Source organism: Schistocerca piceifrons, unplaced genomic scaffold (assembly GCF_021461385.2).
Source record: "Schistocerca piceifrons isolate TAMUIC-IGC-003096 unplaced genomic scaffold, iqSchPice1.1 HiC_scaffold_1978, whole genome shotgun sequence".
Classification (NCBI taxonomy): domain Eukaryota; kingdom Metazoa; phylum Arthropoda; class Insecta; order Orthoptera; family Acrididae; genus Schistocerca; species Schistocerca piceifrons.
The window spans coordinates 162501-167500 of NW_025727876.1; the positions used below are offsets into that span (position 1 = coordinate 162501).

Below are 5000 nucleotides of genomic sequence, written 5' to 3' on the forward strand. Positions count from 1 at the left end.
CGCGGCGCACGGCTACGGCGAGCCGTACAGGTAGCGTGTTGCGCGACACGACACGCACATCGAAAGACATGCAGTCTAGTCGGTAATGATCCTTCCGCAGGTTCACCTACGGAAACCTTGTTACGACTTTTACTTCCTCTAAATGATCAAGTTTGGTCATCTTTCCGGTAGCATCGGCAACGACAGAGTCAATGCCGCGTACCAGTCCGAAGACCTCACTAAATCATTCAATCGGTAGTAGCGACGGGCGGTGTGTACAAAGGGCAGGGACGTAATCAACGCGAGCTTATGACTCGCGCTTACTGGGAATTCCTCGTTCATGGGGAACAATTGCAAGCCCCAATCCCTAGCACGAAGGAGGTTCAGCGGGTTACCCCGACCTTTCGGCCTAGGAAGACACGCTGATTCCTTCAGTGTAGCGCGCGTGCGGCCCAGAACATCTAAGGGCATCACAGACCTGTTATTGCTCAATCTCGTGCGGCTAGAAGCCGCCTGTCCCTCTAAGAAGAAAAGTAATCGCTGACAGCACGAAGGATGTCACGCGACTAGTTAGCAGGCTAGAGTCTCGTTCGTTATCGGAATTAACCAGACAAATCGCTCCACCAACTAAGAACGGCCATGCACCACCACCCACCGAATCAAGAAAGAGCTATCAATCTGTCAATCCTTCCGGTGTCCGGGCCTGGTGAGGTTTCCCGTGTTGAGTCAAATTAAGCCGCAGGCTCCACTCCTGGTGGTGCCCTTCCGTCAATTCCTTTAAGTTTCAGCTTTGCAACCATACTTCCCCCGGAACCCAAAAGCTTTGGTTTCCCGGAGGCTGCCCGCCGAGTCATCGGAGGAACTGCGGCGGATCGCTGGCTGGCATCGTTTATGGTTAGAACTAGGGCGGTATCTGATCGCCTTCGAACCTCTAACTTTCGTTCTTGATTAATGAAAACATACTTGGCAAATGCTTTCGCTTCTGTTCGTCTTGCGACGATCCAAGAATTTCACCTCTAACGTCGCAATACGAATGCCCCCGCCTGTCCCTATTAATCATTACCTCGGGTTCCGAAAACCAACAAAATAGAACCGAGGTCCTATTCCATTATTCCATGCACACAGTATTCAGGCGGGCTTGCCTGCTTTAAGCACTCTAATTTGTTCAAAGTAAACGTGCCGGCCCACCGAGACACTCAATAAAGAGCACCCTGGTAGGATTTCAACGGGGTCCGCCTCGGGACGCACGAGCACGCACGGGGCGGTCGCACGCCTTCGGCTCGCCCCACCGGCAGGACGTCCCACGATACATGCCAGTTAAACACCGACGGGCGGTGAACCAACAGCGTGGGACACAAATCCAACTACGAGCTTTTTAACCGCAACAACTTTAATATACGCTATTGGAGCTGGAATTACCGCGGCTGCTGGCACCAGACTTGCCCTCCAATAGATACTCGTTAAAGGATTTAAAGTGTACTCATTCCGATTACGGGGCCTCGGATGAGTCCCGTATCGTTATTTTTCGTCACTACCTCCCCGTGCCGGGAGTGGGTAATTTGCGCGCCTGCTGCCTTCCTTGGATGTGGTAGCCGTTTCTCAGGCTCCCTCTCCGGAATCGAACCCTGATTCCCCGTTACCCGTTACAACCATGGTAGGCGCAGAACCTACCATCGACAGTTGATAAGGCAGACATTTGAAAGATGCGTCGCCGGTACGAGGACCGTGCGATCAGCCCAAAGTTATTCAGAGTCACCAAGGCAAACGGACCGGACGAGCCGACCGATTGGTTTTGATCTAATAAAAGCGTCCCTTCCATCTCTGGTCGGGACTCTGTTTGCATGTATTAGCTCTAGAATTACCACAGTTATCCAAGTAACGTGGGTACGATCTAAGGAACCATAACTGATTTAATGAGCCATTCGCGGTTTCACCTTAATGCGGCTTGTACTGAGACATGCATGGCTTAATCTTTGAGACAAGCATATGACTACTGGCAGGATCAACCAGGGAGCTGCGTCAACTAGAGCTGAGCAGCCGGCCGCCCGGGAGTGTGTCCCGGGGGCCCGCGCGAACACGCAAGCGTCCGCTCAATCATTCTGCAAACAGGAGGAGGCTGAGCTCCCCTGCACAATACACCTCGAAACCCTCTCAGGTCCCGGCGGCGCGCAGCGCCGTCCCAAGTACTTGGTCGGGTTCGAGAGAGGCGCAATCGCCCGGAGTTAGGCGAGTAGACGCTTTCGGTGCGACCACCCGTGCTCCCAACTGAGCTTGCCGCTGCCGACAGAGGCCCGGGAGCGTGCTGTCGTGGCATTGCCGGCGGGAGACAACACGCGCCACCTACGGTGACCGGCAGCTCCAACGCCAGCGCCACAGAAGGACAAAAGCCCCACTTGGGTGCCGAAGCGAACTCTCCCAGCACAGCGCACGCGCCAACACATCCGCACAGCTGCGATACAAACCACCAGCGAGAACCGCTGGGGCGACCGAGCAGCAGACGGCGTCGCGGCGCCGAGCGCCGGGCGGCAGCGCATCCTCAACGCACACAGTCCTCAATCGGACCAGCACACTGAAGATGTCCACCGCGCTTCGCACCGGGCCCGCGAGGACCTACTTTGGCCGCACGGCGCCGCGCGCAGGGTGCGCCGGCGCGCAGCTGCGACGCCTGCCGCGTCCGTCGGCCGGCGCGCCTGCCACTGGCCGCCCCCACCAGCCGGCTGTAGCGCGTGCGCCCACGCACCGCGCGGCCAGCACGCCGGGAGGCGCCCCCTCACCGGCCGGGGACGGTCCCACCCAGCCACCGCCGCGTATCGCTTCACACCCAGATGCCGTTCAGTTTCGTCGGCATGGTGGGTATCGCTGGAACAACCGGTTAGTACCTCAACCTATCGTCGCCATCACCGATTCACCCCTAGCGAGAACAACCGCACCACAACAGGTTACCATTTGTTCATTTGCGTAACTTCACCAGAAAACGCAGGCGTCCATCGCCATTTGCAACTTCCACGATTATTGCATGCCTGTGTCAGGTGTCACGCCACACTACGTCTGCCCACATACACGCAACAAAATGTGCACGCCTAGACAATACGTGGAAGGTGGCCCCCGTACGTATGCGATGTCCATTGCTCGAACGACTGTCAACCGGCCTCTGTAGCATGTCGCAGATATGGAACGCGGTGCACCATGCCATCACGGTGTGTGAGGAGAGACGACTAGGTCCGAATACATCAACAGACAGCTCATGCTGATCGCCATCCACGGCGTCCGTTCCTCCCACACGTCTCTATGGCGTACCACACTGCAATCCAGCTCTCATAGGGAGACGACACGTAGCTGCGTGCACAATATTTGCACTGTATGGTCCGCCGTTTTTGGGCGCAGTCGTTGTACGGTCACACATGTGCCACGATGTATCATTCAGTACATAAGGACGAATGTGCAGTACAGATTGTGGTTTACGCGTACGACATTAGCGGACAGTTGACACAGGCCGCACCACAACGTAGCCTGAGTACGTCGCATGCGGAGGGCATTGAACATGCAAAGTTCTCACCAACCAGCTTGCGAAGGCAGGGGGCAAGGTGGGGACGTGGGGAGGGGCGGCATGTACGTCCTGCTGCCATCCACATTACAGTGTACAGCAGGAGCATGTGGAAAGTGAGCAAGACTTGCAAGGTGTTTAACATGAAGCGATACACAGGGGAGCGGGGAGTGCGAGTAGCGAACTATATTGCGAGGGTTGCGGGTGGGCAACACTACACTAATTGAACGAGTCGTATAACAATTACAGAGCAGGTTTAGGCGACAACGTGGGTTACGTTAGGCGACAACGTGGGTTACGTTAGGCGACAACGTGGGTTAGGTTAAGGCACGACGTGGGTTAGGTTAAGGCACGACGTGGGTTAGGTTAAGGCACGACGTGGGTTAGGTTAAGGCACGACGTGGGTTAGGTTAAGGCACGACGTGGGTTAGGTTAAGGCACGACGTGGGTTAGGTTAAGGCACGACGTGGGTTAGGTTAAGGCACGACGTGGGTTAGGTTAAGGCACGACGTGGGTTAGGTTAAGGCACGACGTGGGTTAGGTTAAGGCACGACGTGGGTTAGGTTAAGGCACGACGTGGGTTAGGTTAAGGCACGACGTGGGTTAGGTTAAGGCACGACGTGGGTTAGGTTAAGGCACGACATGGGTTAGGTTAAGGCACGACATGGGTTAGGTTAAGGCACGACATGGGTTAGGTTAAGGCACGACATGGGTTAGGTTAAGGCACGACATGGGTTAGGTTAAGGCACAACATGGGTTAGGTTAAGGCACAACATGGGTTAGGTTAAGGCACAACATGGGTTAGGTTAAGGCACAACATGGGTTAGGTTAAGGCACAACATGGGTTAGGTTAAGGCACAACATGGGTTAGGTTAAGGCACAACATGGGTTAGGTTAAGGCACAACATGGGTTAGGTTAAGGCACAACATGGGTTAGGTTAAGGCACAACATGGGTTAGGTTAAGGCACAACATGGGTTAGGTTAAGGCACAACATGGGTTAGGTTAAGGCACAACATGGGTTAGGTTAAGGCACAACATGGGTTAGGTTAAGGCACAACATGGGTTAGGTTAAGGCACAACATGGGTTAGGTTAAGGCACAACATGGGTTAGGTTAAGGCACAACATGGGTTAGGTTAAGGCACAACATGGGTTAGGTTAAGGCACAACATGGGTTAGGTTAAGGCACAACATGGGTTAGGTTAAGGCACAACATGGGTTAGGTTAAGGCACAACATGGGTTAGGTTAAGGCACAACATGGGTTAGGTTAAGGCACAACATGGGTTAGGTTAAGGCACAACATGGGTTAGGTTAAGGCACAACATGGGTTAGGTTAAGGCACAACATGGGTTAGGTTAAGGCACAACATGGGTTAGGTTAAGGCACAACATGGGTTAGGTTAAGGCACAACATGGGTTAGGTTAAGGCACAACATGGGTTAGGTTAAGGCACAACATGGGTTAGGTTAAGGCACAA

General features: G+C 54.3%; 1 non-coding gene across 1 annotated transcript; it reads right to left on the minus strand.

Moving 5' to 3' along the window:
- Positions 1-83: 83 nt before the first annotated feature.
- LOC124741714 lies at positions 84-1992 on the minus strand. The gene has a single exon (XR_007010046.1). It is a non-coding gene; the product is annotated as a small subunit ribosomal RNA (ribosomal RNA).
- Between the last annotated feature and the right edge of the window lie 3008 nt (positions 1993-5000).